This window comes from Corvus cornix, chromosome 1 (genome assembly GCF_000738735.6).
Source record: "Corvus cornix cornix isolate S_Up_H32 chromosome 1, ASM73873v5, whole genome shotgun sequence".
Taxonomy (NCBI): Eukaryota; Metazoa; Chordata; class Aves; order Passeriformes; family Corvidae; genus Corvus; species Corvus cornix.
Genome location: NC_046332.1, coordinates 70368375 through 70391217, shown reverse-complemented (window position 1 = coordinate 70391217; position 22843 = coordinate 70368375).

Here is a 22843-nt window from a genome sequence, read left to right as displayed (position 1 = left end):
AGCTATTTTCAGAATTTGCTCATCACCACCTGTTAGTCATCAACTTTGTGGCATGTCAGCCAGAACTGACATGCTTTTGACAAGCTTACTGTGCTTGAATTCTGTAAATTTTAAGAAAATTTAACTCATTAACCAACATGCTGACATTAATTTAGGATCAAAACTCATCTGTTTTACCATAACAGAGCATCTTTATTCTGGCTAGATTAATTTCATTCTATGTAGTACTCTATCTTAGGAGCATGGTCTTCTGATAATCAGTAATTTCTAATATGTGCAGCTTTTATCTGTTTGTTTGTGTCAGTCTCAGGCCATACTCTATCTGCCTTATTTTGACTTTCATTTCAGTTCATTTTTCATTTAGTGGTCCTGGCAGTGTTAAGTTTATGGCTGTACTCAGTGATCTGAAGGGTCTTTTCCAATCCAAATTATTCTATGATTTGAAATTTTTCTTATCAATTATAGGCATGACATTAGCATAACTATGCAAGCAAAACCTCCTATTTTGACATCAGGGGACAGTAGGCATTTGTTTCATCAGGGTGGGGTAATTCTAGGTTTGTAGAGTACTTTTGTTTAGTCATTCAAGAAACTATTAACTCCATACATATTCTGTAACTAAACAGCCAGCATTCCACAGAATAACATCCCTGTCTGAATATAGGCTACTGCTTCTAGTAATTGCCCTAGCAATATGCATATCAGTTTAACTCTACCGATGATATTTAAAGCTGATGCTGCATCATCTCTAGAAAAACCCCTTTGCAGAAGGAATGAGGAAGTATATTTTGACTGTTCAGCTACTCTGTGGTTTCTCCAGTGGCCATAAAATGGCATCATGCTCTCCTCACTGAGCTGAATCAAAATGGCATAGGTTCCCTGCATATCTGATTTTTGTATTTTTTCATTTGTGCTTTGCTCTTAATTTCATGTGTAAACTCATGTATTCCTTTCAGTTACTATCCCTGTTCTGTAATTTAATTTCTCCACCTTATGACCAAATTTATAAGCAACAGGGATCCATTCTCACTGGGGAATAATTATCACAACACCATGTTTTAAAGGATGTGCCTGCCTGCAGCTAATTTTGTTCACACAAGACCAGTCTGGTTCATATCACTAGGTGCTAAGGAGGTAAAGATAACCATAATAAATCTGTTAATTTAGGAGCAATTCCAGGAGATTTATATTCTTGTTATTCTTGTTTACTTTTGGTTTCCTTGTTGGGTTTTTTGTGTTTCTTTTCCCCAGCACTCCACACATTTCAGCATTACTACACTTGTTTTGACTTGAAGAGAATCTGGGCAATAATGTTTCCTGTAGATGAAGAAAACAAGCAAATCTGTTAGGAAAATGGTATATATTTCCAATAAAAAAGCAGCAGTGGGGGGGAAGTAAATAGTAAAAGCTTTTTTCTGTTACTCTTATGGGAAGTGTACATTAGCAAATATGCATATTTGAATCTATTCTAATTGCTTGGTGATAAATGCTGTCATATTAATTTTGCTGTTCTGAATTTGCATTTGCAAACTCACTTTCCTTAGAAAATAAAGTGGAGAATATTGCCCTCAGAAGCGTATTTGAAAAAATGTTGTTTGTCAGTTAGCAAAATCAGCACAAACCTTCCAAAAGCAGCAGCATATGGTCAATGTGCAGAAAATGCTTAAATAACTTTTGCGTTCTCAACACGAAGAAGCATAGAGGTTTATTGAGTTGCAAGCTTAATAATTACTGATAAACCTTTGCTATCTTCTTTTTTAGATGATTGTATTTATTACTGTTAATCTGGGGTTTTGGCCCCCACTGGAGCAACATGTTCAATTGTATACTGTGTGTAAACCATTAGAATAATCGAAGCCTAGACTAAATTTCTTGAAAAACATATCTATTACAGCTGGTGTTGGTGGTCAGCAGCTCTGACCCAGGAAGAGGTGACCGGTCCAGGGAGATGGTCCTAAAAGGAATCACCTTCCCGAGGCCCGGTGTCTTCCCTCAGCTGCTGGCAGGAGGGCCCTTGCAGAGACTGTCAGCTCTTTAGTGATTATCAGCTCGTGATTCCAGCTCAGCTCTGCAGGGCAGCCTCCAGGCCAAGCCAGACCAGAGAGAGAGACAAGAGGCTCGTGTGGCTGGTTCCGCACGGAAGGTAGCTTTATTATGGGTCCCCTCCGGCGAAGGGGAGAACCAGGGATGAGAACCCTCTCTGAGCCACAGGGGCCCATTGGGCTTGCTTTTATAGGGATACAGGGGATCAGTAAAGGCCAATGGGTTACAGAGGATCTGGGATGGGAACAGACCAGTGGGTTACAGAATGATCTGCATAGGGTCTCCCAAAGGATTGTGGGTTTGTCTTTTCTCGCCATGACCAAAGTGGTTGCCTTTCCAGGGAGTCCTGCTGGGCGATTGCAAAATCTCTTATCTCACCAGAGATCCCTCCAGGGCAGGGGCTGGGCATACCCCACACATATCAGTCAGTATTTTGCTGAAGTAATCCAGATCACAGCTGTTATTTAAAAACTTGCTTTAGCATATGGTTCAGTTACCATAGAATCATAGAATATCTTGGATTGGAAATAAACACACAAACTCATAAGGACTCGCATAAGATCTGTTCTTATGAATTATTGTAATTACTTTTACGTAATAAAAAATTCAAACGTTGTTAAAATATAGCAGTGTAAGAATATGGAAATAATATAAAAATACTTTTGAAACATGGTCAAACTGATCTAAAAGCAAGTCCTGTATTGCTGAGGTGTATCTCATGGTGTATCTTGCAGTCATCTGGACTGGGTTATAAAAATACTCTGCAGGCCCTTCTAGCCCATATACAGAAATTTTCTTGTGACAGGAGCCCATTACACTAAGATAAAAATGTCATTTAGATATCCCCTCCACATGCTGTGACATGATTAATGATTTCACTGAGATATGGGAGCTAGATAACATTTCTCTGTCTCACCCTTGAAGGAGTCATACCACACTTTGTACTTAGTGTCTCAATGGACCACAGGACTGTTTTCTGTTGCGGTGGTCTTGGTACTGTTTTTATCCAAAACCTGTTCCTTCATAGGTTCATTCACAATTTTACGATCAGAAGAACCATTACTAGCCTGACACCAATTCAGTCTATCCACACACATTCAAGGCAAAACTCTTTTTGCACAAAGTCATAGATTCTGCGTGCATGAATGCATACTTTTACAGTAGTGCTTGGCACTGTTCCTTTTATACTCTTATGGATGGTCGATGTCTTTGATTTGAAGAGGTTATACTACAGTAACATAATGGACTCTTGTAGCCAGAAAACATGGAATTTGCTATCTCAAGTATCCAGAGGAAGCAAGTCAAGGCTTCGATGTGCCACAGAAAAATGAAACAGGACCATAGATAAAATTGGCCCACAGATAATCATTTTTAAATTACCATTTCCTATTGTTATGTTGTTCCATACCTTTGTTGGCTGTGTATCCTAGGAAATGGTAGGTGAGAGGAGAAAAAACATTTGACTTTTTGTCATAGAGGAGACTCTGGTTAGGAGATGCACATTTCTTTCTGTGTTGCTCCAGCACAGCATCATAGCTGTAAATAATTTAAAGTATTGAGTTTTTTGTTGGATAATGTACATGCATGCAATGGAGATGAAATTTCTTTCAGACACAAACTAAATTTCTGCCTTCTTTCTTTAAACTGAACAGTCTAATGCTTATCTAGCCCATAAGTAAAAGATTAAAAAAATTATCAGCTGATATGAAATCAGAAGGAAAAAAAATATGAAGAAGCCACATAGTTTCAATGACTTTTTGTACTAAATATTTCCACAGAACATCTTTTGTGTTTCGGCTGGACAATTTACTTTGTTATTATGAAATGTTGCTTGAAGTACATAGTCAGCTGGCCCCTGAGGTTGTTTTAACACAGACCAAGCTTTCACCATCTGTCCTGCCCTCTAATTAAGATGCAATATCGCCATAATTCACAACTGCATAGTGAAAATTCAATAATACATAATTAAAATGCATGTGGATGGTTGTCATTTATTGCTGCATTCACCTGTTACATTCTGGACAAATAAAAAACAGGAAGAGTTTTGTTGCTTTTTCTACTCTCAGATCACCTTTTCTGCTGGTTCAATACAACATTTTTCTTGGTGAAGACAATGGACTTACAACGCCTTGTATCAACTGTCCACCTGACCTACAGCATGGATTCTGGTCTATTTCTTGTTTAATTATAATAGTACATTAAAAAAAAAAAAAAGTTAGGTCTTCCATTTTAGAAATAGAGCACCAAGGAATGTTTTCTTTTACTTTAAATAAGATGATTATTAATTTTACCCAGTCCTGTTGCAATGAAGATAGACTGCTAACATTTTGAAAAACAGTGTCCTCTGAACATAATGTGTACACTGCAGTGTAGAAATGTCTTCTTCAGTTATCTTTCAGTTTAAATAAACACAGTTTGGTATTACCACAGTTGTGCATTGCATTCTACTATTATTTAGGCAGCACTACAAACTAAAATAATTGTCTACTTTTCTGTCTTATTTTTGTTTCTTTTTATCAGGAGCATAACGAATAATTTGAGTTTCAAGACTAAGAGAATAAATAATTAAATTAAATTATTTTCCCAGTAGGCATGTAAATGAATCCTACATCTTGCTTTTCAAAGTATATATATTTGTTTAGAAAAACTTTTTTTCTTCCCTTTTATTGCCTTTTCTCTTTCTGCCTTATCATGTAATTGCTTGTTTCCTAAAAATTCACTATAGTTATTTCTTGCTAGAGACAGGTCATTGTATTATAATGCAGTAGACAGTGAAAATTAGAGAAATAATGTACACCCCCAGTATATCAAAGATATCAAGACTGATATGGTTATATCATATTAGCTTGGTTCATTTATATCTGAGGAAAATAAAAATTTGGTGCCTTATATTCTACTCTCAGATAGTGGAAGATGGAGAATTTTTGCACTAATCTCCACAATCTGAAGAAAATTTTACTATTTTAAATAATGCTTAATTAATTTTTATAATACATATTATATATAAAATACATTACTAACTTGATTATTGTAGCTATTAGTTATTAATAATCTTCAAAATAAATTTTCTAATATCATCATCAGGAAATTCCATCACAAGGTATGTCTTAGGACTAGACATTAAAATAAAAATTTGTTATTATTTTAGCTGAAATGAATAATTTCAAGAGACACGAATTATATTTGTACTGTTATTTTAATATGGCCTGGATGTTCATGGAAACTTTTCTACTGACAGTCTGCACAGCTATTTCAGGACAGAGAATTGGCCCGTAGACAAAAAGATAGGAAAAGGAGTAGTTCTCTTCACCCTTTATCCTAAGATGTGGAGATCCATCCACCCAGATTTATCTGAAAATAATTTTAAAAAATTAAGTTAATGTGCATGTTCCTAAAGGCTAAGAAGAAAGTAAATCTGCCTTTATGAACAGAACAAAGCTTGCTGTCTGTCCTAACAGACCTGTAATTTTCCCAGCACCTAAATGCACAATCCAGTGTCAGTGAGGCAAATAAAAAATAACATATGGAATAAGTCTGTCAGTCTACTGAGATTTCTATAGACAATACTGGATCTCAGTAGTCAAGCTATCATCTCTGAACATGCCTTCAGACAGATGACATTCTTAACTTTTTTCTTCATTCCTTAAGAGTGGTAAAACTGCTCTGCCTGCAGATACTTTTAAATTACTCTCTCTCATTTTTTCTTTAATGAGAAAATTAGAAGTTGAAAGTACCTAAAGTGACATTTCTAACAATTTCTACAGTAGGCTTTACAGAAACCCTAATTCTGCCAATTCAAATAGCTGCAATTGTTCAATTTCTAACTAGAAATAGTAATAAAAACAGCTACTTTATTTTTCACAACATGAATTCCCAAACTGTAGTTCAATTATCATGCTTACAATAGCATTGATCCAAAACTTTAAAAAATAGAAGACCTTATTGTATGATTTAATTCTGAGCTACAGTTTATCCCTTTATAAGTACCTTTGAAAAAATATGTGAGGCCTTTCATTAGTCTTAACTATTACTTGGTTCTCCTTGTCTTCTGTGAAGATCTACAAAATGAAATATGGAAATCTGTCCTAACAAGTTAGTATACTTCTTATTCTCAAAATAAAGAGTTTTTCCAGGATTTGAAAACTTTGACACAAAATTAGAACACACACCTGAAAAACTTCTTAGCATGGTAAACATGCCATAAACCCTAAAAAATGGGTCCAAGAACAGACCCTATGAAAATCATGTGTAACTCAAGAGACATAAAAGATAAGCAAATGTTAATCTAAAGAATGACTGAGAGTCAGAATGAATCTACAACAGAATTGATTAAAAACTTCAAATACATCTGTTGGCTTCCAAAAGGAACTCCTAGAATATCAAAAGCAATGACAAATTCAATTGGTAGCATGATCTTCTAGAACTAGAAGACTGCATCATTGATACAACAAGTTTAACAATTTTGTGGAAAACTGTTACCTAAAGAGAAACTTAGAGAGACATCTTGAGGTGAGGAACTTTCAGATCATGATGAATAATTGTGTATGTGGCAGGACATCCCCCGTCTCTCATGGCTGGGGCATTTGGAAGAGATAACTCAGGACAGATTAATAGCCCAGCGAAGAATCAGAGTCCAGCAGCAGGTCAGAGAGCCCAGCAAGAGGTCACCTCCAGGATCCTGAAAGTCTGAGACCAAGCCCCCAGTACACATATTCATATGAGAACAGGTGTGGAAAGAGATAAAGGAAAATAAACATCAGTGACCGAAAGACATGGTTCTTCCCTCTATAACAGTTCACACAAATTAACACAAAGGCAGAAGTCTCTTACACACTCCTTGGGAACGTGTGGGAAATTTCTCCCCAAAGCTTGGATGGAACTTTGAGGCTACTTTTCCAGAAATTGAGGGAAAGGATTTTCAATGTGTACCCCTTCAAGAATTGCCGGTAAGAAACACTGAATCCTAAGTTATATTCTTAGCTAGCTGTAAATTTAATGGTACCTTTAACTCCATGTGTATTATACTAGTATTGCCTTTTGTCTTATCCCTGTGAAGTAAGAGTCTGTTTCAAGTCTTATGTCTGTTAGTTTTGCATCTATTAAAAAATAATTCATTGTATAATAGACCAAATCAGCCATTATTAAAGAACTTGTGAATGAAGGTGGGGTTTTGGGGTGCTGGACACCTCAATAACATGACTCCCTGCTGCCAGAGACCTGGGCAAAAGGCAGAGACAGATTTAAACCCACATCATCCATTCCTAACAGTGTAGAACAGAGGAAACTGGTGCAGTCATGTTCAGATTGCATTTTGAGAGTAATTCTTGGAGAGTTCTATACCCAAACCTTCATACAGGAATAACTTTAAAGAAAGATAAGAGTAAGTAGATAAATACACAGAATAAAATTTAAAAATTCAAATATTCTAAAGGTAATAATAACAGTGTATTGAAAGATGATCTTCATTTTAATAATAGACATCGACAATAAGTTAGAAATTGGATGGACTCATTTTGTTTCAATGTAATGAGAAACACATTTTGAGGGCATCTTTACAGTAAAATATCCGACCAACAGATGAACAATAAATCTTTTATACATACCTAACCATATCTTTTTCAAAGCTGTAGTCAGAAAGAGGATCTTCATTTTTGTGTTATCATAAAAAATGATCAAGTTATATGAAATTGCTGATACATCATCTCCACAACAAATTACATTTGTTCCTGGTGGCATATTTGTCTAGAGATTATGCTAAGAAAAATGAAACCGTAGATAAGGAACTAAATATCACAGTTACACTAATGTTGTAAAATACATATGGAATTCCAGAATTTTATCATCTACCAATATTAAAAATTAAAATACTGCTTTTTCAGTGTTTTTTCAGTGCCAAAATGTTAAACTACTTCAGTGATAAAAACTTTTTAACAGGTCTAAGATTTATTTATTTGTCTCTAAGGAACTGCTTGCATCAGCAGACATTTGGATTTGGCCATACTTTTGAAAGTGTTTGGTGTCTGATTTTAGTACACTATCTTTGCACCACAATGCTATGTCATATTTGTACACTTTCTTCTAGATTATTTTAGTCAAGCAGGAATAAACAAGCTTGGACTTTTGAAGATGTGAATCGGTAAAAAGAATACAATTTTGGATTCTTCTGTTCAAGTAAGTTCTTTGTGCACCTAATTTTTTCCTTATGTCTCTGTTGTGTTTTATGCCTTTCTGATGTCCAGTCATGCTGATCAGTAAAAACTTTTCATTAAGAGAATTGCCTATAAACTGCAAATGAACCACTAAATTAATTTTGAAGTTCAGCTTTGCCAACTGTAATTCTTCCCTGGCCTTCCATGGAGACATTTAACAGATACACTGGACTCTGTTCAAATGCCTCAACAGAGTTGTCCAGGAAGATGAGTGATACCATAGCAAATACTGGCTGTCCTCCAGCTGCCATTCAACAGTGATGTTGGTCTCCTGAGTGTCATATCTGCCATCTCTGTGTGGATCTCCAACATATCCTGGTGCCTCTCAAAAGGTATTATCAGTTATATCTGGACAACTGACTGACTTGGCCCTCACATGGCATTTGTTCTGTGGGGTTCATTGATCTCTGATGATGATAATGGAAGCAGACACCTAAATTTAAATGTCACCCCCTTGAAATTAATTTCAGTCCTGTCATCCGAAGAAATTCTGAATATACTAATGACTACTATGTTGAAATGAATGAGATTTATATCTTTCACAGACATTTTGTACTGTCACTGCAATATAAGAAGTACTATTTCACCCACATATTTCAAAATATTGAAGAGATATGCCAGTGAAGAAAATGAGAAATCAGGAATGTCATTATATGATTCCATTATTGGCAAAAAACCTCTCTTCATCTTTCTTACAAGACTGCTGTAATTATTGAAAGACCAGAGTAAAGTCTCCTGAGAGCCTTGTCTTGTGAAGAGACCCTACTCTCAAAGTTTTTCTTCATAGGAAAGAAAGACCCTACTCTCAAAGTTTTTCTTCCAGGCTTCTGATCTTGTTCATGACCCTTCTGGACCCACTCCAACACATCAGTGCTTTCCTGTTTTGGGGGGTCCAGAATTGGATGCGGTACTGAAGGTGTAGTCTAACAAGAGTGGAATAGAGGGAGGGAATCACATCCTTTGATCTACTGGCCAGACTTATTTTGAAGTCCAGGATACAGCTGGCTTTCTGGGAACTGAGCGTGCACTGATGGGTCATATCCAGCTTTTGATCCACCAGCACCCCCAAGTCCTTTTTGGCAGGGCTGCTCTCAATCCATTCATCCCCCAGTCTTTATTGATATTGAATATTGCTTTTTACTTGGCCTTGTTGAGCTAAATAAGGTTTACATGGACCCACTCCTCAAGTCTGTCAAGTTCCTACTGGATGACATCCTGTCCCTCTGGAGGATCAATGACACCACTCAACTTGGGGTTATCTGCAAACTTTTTGATGGTGCACTCAATCCCACTATCCATGCCACTGATGGAGATCTTAAATAGTATTGGCTCCAGTATAAAATATTGAGGTACACCACTCATTACTGTTTGCTCTCTAGTTCTCATTAAAAAAGTAAAATAAAATTACAGGAACTGTTTACTCTCTAGAATATTAAAATAACATTGTTGAATCATAGAATCTTAGTATGGTTTGTGTTGGAAGTGTTCTTAAAGATGATTTAGTTCCAACCACCCTGCCATGGGCACCTTCCACTATACCAGGTTGCTCAAAACCCCATCCAGCTTGGCCTTCATATTAGGTTATTTCTCTGTGTCCTTTGGTAGTATAACACTAATTTCCTTCTGTCTTAATTGTAGATTAAGAGCCAGCTAAATCTAGCAAAAACGGTCATTATTTTAATTAGCACTGAAGTTCAGATTGAAATCTAGTACAGAAAAGTATGATAGTTTTGACAAAGCCTTTGTCAGAAGACAGATCAAAATACAACTTTGTTTGGAAATATCAGGTCTAGATCACTAAATTATTGCAATTATGGCACTTCATTTAATAGGTGCTTTAAGTGTTGTTTTTCTTGATTGGGAAACTTCATTTGAACACAGTTGTCTTTGTCCTAGCTCCAGAGTGCTAACTAACAGCTCTGTGATGGGCTATGCTTTGCTAAACAAACAAGTGGACAATAAGCCAAAATAAAACCCTGTAAAGTAAATATTATGGATTTATGGGTATTATTTATTATTTATCTAATAATTTTACTTGATAATTAATTTATAAATTTGTGTGGTTTATTTCTGAAAACTGGCATGGGTTTAGAGAATTTTAATAGAAAAAAGGAGGAATTATTTTCCACATCTTCTTCCCAATCCTTCTGATGAAAATCAGTAAAGCCACAAAGAAAGTTGCCATGAATTTGGAGCCAGAGGCAGAAGCAACAGCGATGGAAAAAAAAGAAAAAGAGAAAAAGAAATTAATACTCTTTGTGGGAGCCCAGAGTGCAGAGAGTGTTTCTCTGCCTGTTTTGAAGGGTTTTTACCCCCCTGAACAACACTGGTTTTGGCCTTTGTCCATGGGAAAATTGCTTAGCCTCTGGGAAGAATTTGAATCTACAATGGTGTGAATTAGGTGATAGAATACTATGTGAGATTATCACAGGGTGAAAAATTTAGAGGTTTTACGTCTATTTGCATAGTAAATAGATAAAAGTAGAAAACCTCAAAATGGAGGATTGTTGTTGTTCTCCAAACCTTCTTCTTTTTCTTCTACTACTCTATACTCTGCAGTAAAAGTAGTTTGAGATGACTGGATAAAGAATTCTGCAGTTCCTGACTACGTGATTTAGGAACTTCTTGGACATTGGTAAAAAAGTGAAAATATCTTGCGTTTTAAGCTTTCATTGGGTAACTTACCTTTAAAAAGGCTGTGAGATCTTGATAAGTTGTCTTCTTGCTGCATTCTCTGCTCTGCGCTATGTCTAAGCCATGCCAGTGGCTTGTACTCCTTAGGTAAGAATTAATAAACATCTATCTGGAGACAGAAGCATGAAGTCCCATTCGCCTCCTTTTTTCTCCTGGCAAAAATCTGAATGTCTCCCCCATCAGGGAAGACAACAATTAATGACGCAGAGAGCGTTAGTCTTCTTTGCTGCCGTCAAAAAAGTAACTCTTCCAGTAACGCCAGTAGGATTGTAGAACAGTGATCCAGACATTCCTGAGATCTTAAGAGACATTCTATTTCTCACACCTTACTGCTTAAGACGTGTTTTTAGCTTTATTGTATATGAAACTGATTTACATGGTATAGTAAGTTAAGAGAGTTTGTATGATACTCTAGCACCTTCCCTTAAAAACATGACTCCTGTAAATGGAATAGGATATTTTAAAACTAAATCGTATTTTGAAGGTGGAAATAAAAATTTATCCTTATTGTTGTAAGATTTTGATTTTCTACATGTTACTGACATTAGTTTAAGATCTTGAATAACCCTTGTCTATAATTTCATTGTTAGAAAGCTTGAAATCTGGAAAGTGACTTAATTTTAAATAAAACCAATGTCACTGTAACATGTCTATATTTATCCAGTTAAAAATTATTAAATCTTGAAGACTCAGCAAGTGCAACATAACTGCTTTTTAAATTCCCAGGAAGATTACTTTCAAGTCTAAATACAATGTTATGAATTAGACAGTAATAGTAATTTTAAACAATATTGCCTATTGTCTCTAAACTCATTGTTTCTAAAATCAGCTTTGGAGCCTTTGAATAACCAAAACATCAAATCCCTAATAAGTGCTGTGCTTATCAGGCACAGATAAAGGTAACTCTTAACTCAGTACTAGGAGAGGACAAGCTTCTGTGCAGTTTTGAAAATTAGATAAATTTCCTATTGGCATATTCATACTGACAGTGTGGCTTTGCCTCCTGCTTCATTCCAGTTCATGATGCTTAGAATTGGCAGTATGTGCATTAATTTACCCTCAGAGCACAATGAGCTGGGTTTTTTAGGGGTAAAATTTGATTTCATGGCAGACGATAATCTGCAGTAAAGCTGTGGACCGAAAGTCTATCCATACCATCTGGCTCTGGGAATACTGTGAGGCATTCCCAGTTGCTAATGGTGAAAATAGAGTAGAGGCATCTATGTCTCTGTGAAGTTTACTCAGGGAAGAATGTTGACCTGTACTGCTCCAGTGTGGTCTGCAAGTCACTGCGCAGTCGCTGTTCATCTCTGGGAGCAAGAGGCACAGAGGGTTTTCCTGAGTTCCTCTTCAGTAAGTCCAACAACCTTGATTTGGAAAGAGATCACATCTAACATTCTAGTCACAATTTTCCATGGAGGTGTTCCCCAACCATCAGTCTATCACAACTGGCATGAAGACACTTCTCCCTAGCAGAAAAGATTTCTTTACTTTTTCTGCGTCTATTTATCATTAATAAAATGTAACAGGATTTCATTAATATAAATTAAAATTTTAACGAAAACCATTCTGATGGCTGGGGTTTTCTTTTGAGAAGACACATGTCAAATAGATGGAAAATATTATATATCTTCACAGGTCATGACTGATTTCAAATTTTATGTTTAGAAAGGGGATTAAAAATTTAACCTAATTGGTATATAAAAACAGTATATTATTATTATTATTATTATTATTTTATTATTATTTTATTATAATTATTTGCTTGGTATTACCATATTTTCTTTTAAGGTAATATTTTTCAAGGATTTTCCTGTTTGCTTCACCTTTTTGCCCTGTATTTTCCTTGATTTAGCATATTTTTCACTGTTTACAAGGCTTCAAATTAACTTGTGTTCTGATTTCAGTCCCATAAAACAAAGTTGGTGCAGATGCTGCATTTCTGAAGAACTGGGAACAGTGAACCAGCTCATTCCTGGCTAGATACTTGTAAGGAGTACCAGACAAGGGGCTAACCCCACAGTTTCACAACTGGAATTACAGATATTTGAGAAGTTACTACATTTTCTCATACAGAAATATTTCTTCTTTTCTCAGTCAATGTCCATCTGATGTTGCCATCCTCAGTTTGTGACAGTGTCCAAGAAAAGATAGTACAGCTTCTTTCTTTAGACGGATCAGGAAAGGAATGAGTTTCAAAGTTTGAATGATAAATAACTGTATACAGTTAAGAAGAAAACAATAGGAACCCTTTTCTTTCTATCTTTAAATATCTTTAGAATTACTTGAATGAACTGCTTACTATCAGCTTCTCTTTTCCTAAAATTTTGTTTATGACTTAATATATTTTGAAAGTGTTCTATTAGTATCATATGTATATTTATTAAGTAATTATAAGGATAATTTTAATTTTTAAGCATAAATTATTTCATAATGTATTTTTCTCATTTCAATTAAAAAAAAGTATCTTAGTTTTTTTAATGATGATGATATTTCCTACATTTTGATTAATGTAAGGGATCTCTAGATATATTAATAAAAAAAAAAAAAGGATGGCTAATGACCTTGAATGTTTAATATACGCTTTGCTTATCAGATAATATTTTTTATTTCTTTTTACCTTATTTAGGTGCCTCTATGATGTACATATGTTACACTGAGTAGACTCAACTGGCCATACCCCACCACACTGGAAGAGGAGTAATGAGAAATCTCTCCTTATGTTTTTCTTCCTAGATAAAAAATGTCACTCAGGAAAAAAATTATGGATAAAATACAGAAAATTATAGAATTAATATTGAAAAAAGATCTATTATAATGGAGAAATAAAAGGTTTTCATACTTGACTGGAAGAAATTTTGTATTTTGTGGAACTATAAATTGAACAACACAGTACATGAGGAGTAAAATTATTACTTACTGAAGAGGATTGTTTGCTTGTTTGTTTATTGTAATATTTTAAAAATTTGCACATAAGAAGGATTAAGTGAATACTGAGGCCCAAATTGTTTTATTATTATTTCTAGAATTGGCATATTTTATGCCTTTCTCCATGTGATACATATCACTGTTTAAAATAAGTGTTCTTTGATCTACTTGTTACTTCACTATGCTTACTTTAAAAAAATCTGCCCTAGTTATTTAATCCCCTTGAAAAACAAGACATAATGAAAATTACTGAAGCAGTTCAGCTTGACATATGACAGTATCACATGATGTGTCCATATACATGAATGTATGCATTTCACCTGAAGGACAGCAGTTTTGCTGCCTTCTTTTGGCTTATTGCATTTTTTGCATCTTTATGTACTTTTTACTCTTCACAGGAATTCTGCAACTTTATCACCATTCTTCTAAATATTCAGAATAAATCCTTCTAATAGATTAGATTAATGGGATGTGTGGGGAAGGATGTCTTGGTTTTTGAGACAAAACTTCAGGAGGAAACACTCCAGAATGAGTGTTCCTCCCCTCTTCTCCGATCAATGAGACCAATGGGTCACAAGGAGTTAAAGTGGGAAAAAGAAACCAAACTGTTTATTAACACACGAACAAAACAGGGTAGAAAAGGATAAAATAAAACCCCTCAAAATACAACAAATTCCCAGAGAGGGAACAGACACGCCAGCTCAGACCAGCCGGGGCCACCCCGTGGGCCTGCCGGGGCTGCTCCTGCAGGCTCCCCAGACCGGCGAGGAGGGAAGGGAGGCAGTGAGGCAAGGGGAACGGAAGGGAAAAAAGAACAAGAGAAAAAAACCAACAGAACCTTTTCCCAGCTGGAACACAAAGGAAACCAAAAAGCAGCACAGTGCCCCGGCACACTCCCTCCTGAGCCCTGCCAAGCCCCACCCCGGCCTGGGCTGTTGGGCCCAGCCGTTAAACTGCCCCGCACACAGGTCCTGTAGCCCCGCCCCCAGGGTGCATCTTACAGGCACAGCGTCCTTAGGCAACGAGCGGACGGCTAAGGAATAAAGTGGCTTCATAACATCACCCCAGAAGAAAGGAAGGGGAATGTTCCAATGACACCATGAGAACTTTTCGTGTAATTTACATATTTACAAAGACTGAAACAACAACAACAAAATAAGGTGGAAAAAAATTGTTAAAAAAATATTAATAACTACTTCTATGTTCCTAAATAACATTCCCAAGGACAGTTTCCCCCTTCAGTTTTCTTTTTTCCATTTTGTTTATTCACTCCCTCCATTCTACCACTTCTCATTGTATTTTCTATTTAGACTTTAAGCTTCTCTGAGTAGGGCCATTACTTCCAGTTTCATTCTTAAAGCGTCACTTGTTCCTATTGAGTTACACAAAGAAAAAGACATTTTTAGTAACAATGATATGATGCAATTGATAATGGATTGTAGTGGTTTAGTTTGAAATCCATCACTTACTTATTTTTTTCTGTGAGATAAGAATTAGGAGAAAGCAAAGCAGGCACAAAACTTTAAAGAATACAAAGAAGTTTATTAACAGAACTAAAAGGGGGAAAAAAAAAAAGACTAAACCTTCAGAACAGTTCTCCTCCCCCACCTCTCCTCTCTTCTCCCACTGACAACATAAAGAGACAAAACTTGGAATTTTTCCAGTCAGTTTACCACCTCTATACTAGCCTTTCTTCAGTTCACTTAGGGAGAGGAGTCTCTCTTGCTCATGCTGTGGAGACATCTCCACAAGAAACAGTTTTCTTGTGGCTTCAATGTCACAGCAAGACAGCTGCCTGGGTTGGTTTTCTGCTTGCATGTGAAAGTCCCTTCCCTCGACTTACAGATTTCACCACAACTACTTTCGAGGGTTCAATCTTTAGCTGATTTTAAGGATGAGCTGTTCAGAAGCAAAGGTTCTCTTCATCTATCTCTGGGATCATCTTCATTTCTGGGAACAGAGGTCTTCTTCTCTTTTCCTAGGAGCAAGGGTCTTCATTACTCTCATCTTTCTCTGTTCAAGCTTCTCATTAGATCACAGCTACTTCAACATTTTCTTGTTTCAGCACAGGTGCCTTTGGTCATGGTTGCGGTTTGAACGCTCCATCCCCCCGTGCTTTTCATTAATTACAGGGGGTATTCTGATATATTATAGTCTGCCACCATAGCTTTACAAAAGAATTTCAGCTTTTAGGTTTGAAGCATCTCCTCTTTCTCGTCTATCTGGGCTTCAGTTCTTCCTTCCTCATTGCCGCTGGTGTCTCTGTGGTGTTTTCTTTATGTGTCTTCACCTTTCCTTTTCCTCTGACTCGGGAGAGGATTGATGTCTTTAGGTTTCACCTGTTCTGGAGAATTTTACAGCACTAAAAGAATTAATCTCACCCAGGCCTTGCAGCAGGAGTTCTCCTCTCGCTGTTGGTCACATGTTCTCTGCCGGGAGGTGGCCGGAGCTCTTGTGGTGTAGAATTTTGTTTCAGTGGCTGCACTGAGGGGGCTGCACCGGTGTCCAGTGAACAGAATGGGCTGAGATCTCAGCCAAGCTGCGCCGCGGCCGACCTGGGCTGGGCTGCGCTGAGCAAGGCCCAGCCTGGCCCTGCTGAGCCACGTGGGCCCCACATTTGCCTGTCCAAAAACCAGAAACAAGAGAGCTTTCCCGGGCTTTGTTCATTCTTAAATGTGGATCACAGAGACATGTCAAGCTTCTTAAGTGGCTTAACAGAGTTATCAGTATTCAAACTAGCCAGTAGATTGGTTCTGTCAGGTCTAAAGGAAGCTGTCTGCAGCCCCTTGTAAAAAATCACTTCCGTGGCTGGTGGAGTTCTCCTTAACTAAAACCCAAGCTGTGCTAAACCACAACACGGATACAATGTAAACTCAGCAATAAGTTAAAGCTGATTGAAACAAGGAATTTTCTAGTTTAAACAGCAACTGTGAAGAGGAATCATCTATGAAATAAATAGGAGAGATTTTGAATAAAATGCATAGGTTATAGTAATGCAAATTTTAATTTAAGTAAAGAAGGTGATTTTTCAAAACCCTTCTTTACTGTATGAATATAAATCAAATTGTGGTCACTATTGGTTAAATTATATTGTCAACCCACAATCCAGCTATGAATAAAAAGTTCCAAATATTTGGGTAAGCTTATTCTCCTTCATTTCTAATGCTTCAAAATCTGTAATAATTAGATTACTAAATCTTACCTGCCTCTAGTCTTTTTTTTGCTCCATATTTCTGGTTATACAAAAGAACATCTCTTGCTTACATTATTGCCTCATCAATCTGGTTATTAAGCATGACCTTGACTCATTTCTACCATATTAGTGAAACTAATAGTCCAGAGCATCAGACCATTAATGACTGCTCATTATGTGAGGAAGACAATTTTCTAGTTTACATTGAGGAGCCAAATCTACCTACATTTGTTTAGTGATAGTGGCCACAAAACTAAACCTTTCAATTCATCACTATGTATAATTTAAGGTCTGATAACATACCTCATTTTAGAATGTGAAGCAAAATTTCCAGAATGTAACCTAGAATTTACCACATGTCCAGGTTTTGCAGTTTTTGATTTACTATTGTTACAGGAGTATTATCTCTGTGTAGTAGAATAGAGCTTTCCTCTTTATGTTAATGGAAAAGGAAGTGGAGACAAAAGTGACAAAGTTCACTGAGACATTCATATATTTCTGTAGAGATATAATGAAAAACGTAAATAGATGCATAAATAGATGTAACACAAAAAATAAATCTCAATCTTTCTTATAAGTGTTTGGCTCTGAGCTTGTTGTAAGTAAACTTATTGTAGGGCTGCGACAGATAATTTTGTGCATTACTGATCTAATTCAAAAAAGAAATAACAAAAAATATATGATTATTAGTAAAAGAACAGAAGGTAAGCCATTGTGTACCTCCATGATGATGCATGAGTATTTCTCAAAATAAGGTAGAGACGGAAGAGGCATAAAGAAGTCATAAAGAATAATCTGTGAACTATAATGGTTTCATATAAGTAAAAATAGCATTAGACTAGGATAGGATAGTTCAGCATGGAAAACAGATGGCTGAAGTGGGATATAAAAGGGACTCTGAATCCTGTGTCCCTGACACAGTTTTGGACTAAATTAGTTGTGTGAATACTACAATGCTCAGATCTCAAAACCCTTAGTCAGAGGTAAGTTCAATTTTCAGGAGAGACTTGACTCCTCTGTCCTTCACAGCTGACAACATGGTGAGGTAGGTCAGCACAAGGGTACCATGCGTGTGCCTGGGGCTAGGTGTAGAATCCCCTCTGTTCTCTCTACAGGCTCTCTCAGGGTCTCTTCTAGATCTCTCCCTGATCATTTACCCTTCAACTGACACCCTGTTTTTGAAATCAGGTCCAACCCATAAGAGCTGCACAGTGCCACAGGGAAACTTCTCTAGCACTTGTTCAATTCTCTAGCACCAGAAGCAGAGTGAACCAGATACAGACTGATCACTGGTTCAAAACAGACAACAGACAGGAGCTATTTATTCAATATGGAGTTAGGCTTGCTGTGGTAACTGTGGATGCTGAAAACTAAAACCAGTTGAAAAAGGGTTTGAACAACCTTACAGAGAAAACTATATGGTGATATTGAATATGAGGGGACCACTAAATCTCTGAGAAAATCACACAGCCACTAACTATCATATGATGTGGGTTGTTTTGGCAATATTCACATTCTTTTTCTCTTCCCTGGGGTATCCATAGTGAATTAGAAGGATTTTAGGTGTATTTTCAAGGACTTACTAGTAAAACAAGCCACAACCTGACACAATCCAAGCCAGGGACCTTACTAGCTAATTACTAACTTGCCTCACAGTGTGATTTTGACTGCCATGTTACCTTCCTAGACCATGTCAAAATGTGGTTCAGGCAACAGCCTGGACTGGAATCTGCCAAGAGTAGGGAATTTTGACAAGACCATTCTATTTTCACAGTGAGGATGTAAATCACGCTACTGCACTGGGACATTTTCTGCTGTAGGTGTTTAGTCCTGCCGTCACCCGGTCCAGTAGCTTTCATACTCTTATGATGTAATCTCATCTGAAGGATTTTTACAAACTTGTTTGCAATGTTTTAGTCAGTCCTTTTGGGAGCGTAGAGACATATGGAGGAGTTTGTCACAAACCACTCTGGGAGTACCCAGAGTACTCAAGTGATCTACAGGGCTAGCAAATCTATTTTCAGACCTATGTATTTTTATATAATGGCAGCTCTGATTGATTTCTTCTTGTTAATGGTAAATTAAGTATGCATTATAAATCTTCTCAAGTGACTTCAATGTTATGGACTACTCACCTCTGTCTTGGAGCAATAATATCAGATGTAGAAGGCACTTGAGACATGCTGACCTTTTTTTCCTTTTTTGGTTTTTTTTTTGATAAAAGGTTCCAGTGTTCAATAGAAGGCACAGTTTTTTCCCCTCATAAGCGCTCTCCTAAATTTTTGTGTCAGGTTCTGTTCCATCATTCCTTCTGTTCAGTGTCCTGGAGACTTATAAGAGAGTTAGAGGAAAGTTATGGATTGGTATTGAATAAAATTGTGAATAATATTCGAATTTATAGCAAGCATTTTTGAAGCATGCAGTAGCAGTCCACATGAATTTCTACTGAGACAAAATTTTGCTATCAACTGGTTCTTAATTTTGCTAGTCTTGGAAAGCTTTGACAAATGACAGCCTAAAATTTTGGTGAGGAAAGGGATATTCAAATAGTGAAATAAACTGACTTCAAAGAAGATGGAATACAGAATCTCATCAGTGAAATCATATGAGGAGTCTCTCAGTGGAAGTCTTGATGGAGAGCTAATGTTATAGATCACTGCTGAAGATCAATTGTCTGCTTTGTTTTGGACTGCTGTTGTACTGCTGCTCAATAAAAATGAGAGTGTGATTTTAAACACACCACACCCATCCCCAGAATATCTTTTTCAAGAATATTTTGCCTATTTATTTTCTTAGCAATAGCCTCTTACCGTTAATAAGGTCCATTAAATAGGAAATTAATGTTATAGTTAAATCCTCTTGGAAGGGCATGTGCATCTGCTCTCCAGAAAATAAAAAGACTGAACTTGGGATTCAATATGCTTTCCTGTAATCTTGATTTTAATGATTGAAAAAATAATTTAATACAAAGATATAGTTTGTAACAAGGGGATTATGAAAATGCAGTATACAAATTTTAGACTACAGTGCTTTTTTCTTTCTTTTTTTAAAAATTAATACTTACAGATAACTTTATCACTTTGTTTTTATACTCTCTTATTTTATGTGCTAGTGCTGTAAGACAATTACTGTTATAAGTTGCTTAAAGGATAGAAAATATCCCAGAAAACTGTAATGTAAAGAGCAGCATAGTCTCTTTTTTTCTGAAAAATATTTAAAAGGGTTATTTAATCAAAAGATAAAGACTCAATTCTTCTTTGAATCTTATTAGAAATATATTCTCATTTGTATAGGCTATGAATTGCAAAAAAATTCATTTTATTTGGACAAGAGTGTGGGTTTTTCCAAGCAAATTAAGACAGTGTGTATGCACAAATTTACCATACCCTGACGCAATACACTGTTCACTATAGCAAGGCATACAACAGCCCTTCTAGGTACTAGTCAAATCTTTTGCTTTTCAGAGTCATTCTTCTCAAGTTTTTGCATTGTATATTTGTGCCAAGAAAGAAATAGAGTTAAGAAAAAAACCCCTTATAAGTCCTGTCTGTTCATTGATGTCTTATGTTCATTTTAGTATGTACCAAGTTCAGTATGTCCAGTGAACAACTGCACAGAAATATGTTGTCAAATTTCAAGTTTAGTGTCTTCTACCTAAAAATTACATTTAAACCCCACAATTAACTTTCCTAGCCTTTATAAATGGTCTCTGAGGCTTATCATAGGTTTCTAAAATGTGTATCAAGGAGCCAGGTAAGCTGAAATGATAGACTGAAATATTTGTGAAGTCGTACAGTGTTTAGAAGATAATACAGTCTGGCCTGAGTACCAGTCTTATGTGAAGAGAGAGCTGGAGAGATACTGTCAGAGTAACAGGCAGTTGCTTAACTGTGACAGTATTTTAAACTGAAGTATATTGAAAATTAATCATTTACATCTCAGTTCTATTCACAGCAACTCATTTCATTGAGGTATTAAATCTCCTAAAGACTAAATACTCTCTCTGTACAGGAAAACCTGACCTACAACTATTTTTCTTTATTTTATATATTATATACATACATATATATATATATATATATATGGGCCAATTTTTTTAGTTTTGAAGAAAATCTGCAGCTACTACTCAAGATGTTTTGTACTAATATGATGACATATAACTCCTTCCTTTTATATTTCCTTCCACTACCTTTGTTTCTTGTCAAACTGTAATTTTAAATGTTTTTCTTCTCTCTCACTTCATAATTTTACAAGTAAAGTGGAAGGCAAAAAAAGACCTTAAAACAAGTACATATATTCACAATTTTAGAACAACAATAAAGTTTAAATTGTCACTATAAAGTGCATATGTGCTGGAAAATATGTCAGTGAATAATTCTCCATTCTTTCAGCATTAAAATGAAATTCATAATCGTTGACATACACATAATCAATAAAATTAGTGCTAATAATTTCAGAAATGCTTATCTCTCGATTTTTTCAGTTACAAGAAATGTATTATAATAAATTATTACCTGAAATAAAATTTGCAGTTCCAGTTTATTAGTTATACTAAACTCAGAGCACATCTGAACATTCCTAAATTAGCTCTTAGACAAGGAACAAGGATTTTTCTTATAAAATCTAAAGTCCAGAGGACCAGTGAAACAATGAAGCATAACAGATAATGCCCTTCTATATAGTATAAAATCACAGAGAAGATCTTCAACAGGTTCTTGTCTCACTGTCTGGAGAGGATACTGACATTGTTTAATAAAACAGTTCCACAATGCAGTAAATGTAATTTTGAGTGTCAGTTTATTTTCTCCCTAATATTCATCTCCAATTTAACTTCTCATAGACACAATGGTCTTCTCCAAGCTGGAAAATCACAAAACTTTCTTTACTAGTTTCACTCTCTCCTCTCATCTCATTTGCAACAGACCTTCTCGATAGACAAAGGCTGATGCTTATAACCTCATGGCCAGTTAAATCCAGACCTCTGGGTTCACCTTGCTCTGTGGTGAGAATTTGGGAAGAATAAGAGTGACAGCTTTTAAAAAGATAGATAACTTCCTGATGTGAAGCACAATACTGTACCTTCTTACGGTACTTTTGGGATCTTCCATATATAGCTTGTTTAGTAGACTCACACTAGGATGTGTGAGTTGCAATCTTCTGGATGTGATCAGTACAGGCCAGTTTCCAGTTTGAGAAGCAATATTTGAATTATATCGGGAATAAATTGGATATCGGCCACAGCAATTTGTTCAGTAGTGCATGCCCTTGGTGGAAACACAGACGCTGAAATCACCCTGGCAGAAACACAGGAACCTTCAAGGTTGACTGGTGGTCTCAGCTGCCATAAAGAAACAGTTTAAACCTAAATTCTTTCTTAGATTTTAGTGTTAAATTAAGACTTCCTGTCAGCTTTCTCTCTTGCATTCTTTCCCTCATACTACATTTTTTCTGGCTCGTTATCTTTCCACCTTCCCTCAGGTAGCAATCTATCAAAGTAAAGCTTTAGTCTGAAAATGCTGCAAAGCCACCAAATATCAGTAGTTTTCTTGGGAGGGCCCCAGAAGAGAAACTTAGTTTGTTAAAATACATATGGAGATATTGTTGAAATCAATCAGATGTTATATCTTTGTTAATTTGTTCTGTGCCTGACAGGTGCAGCTATTGCAGGCATAAAATCTTGGTTTATAAAAACTTTGTTCCTTGCATAATTGCCATCTTACTGAATAAAAAAATCCATTTTTTTATTCAGTGGCATACTGAATAGGCACTGTGGCAT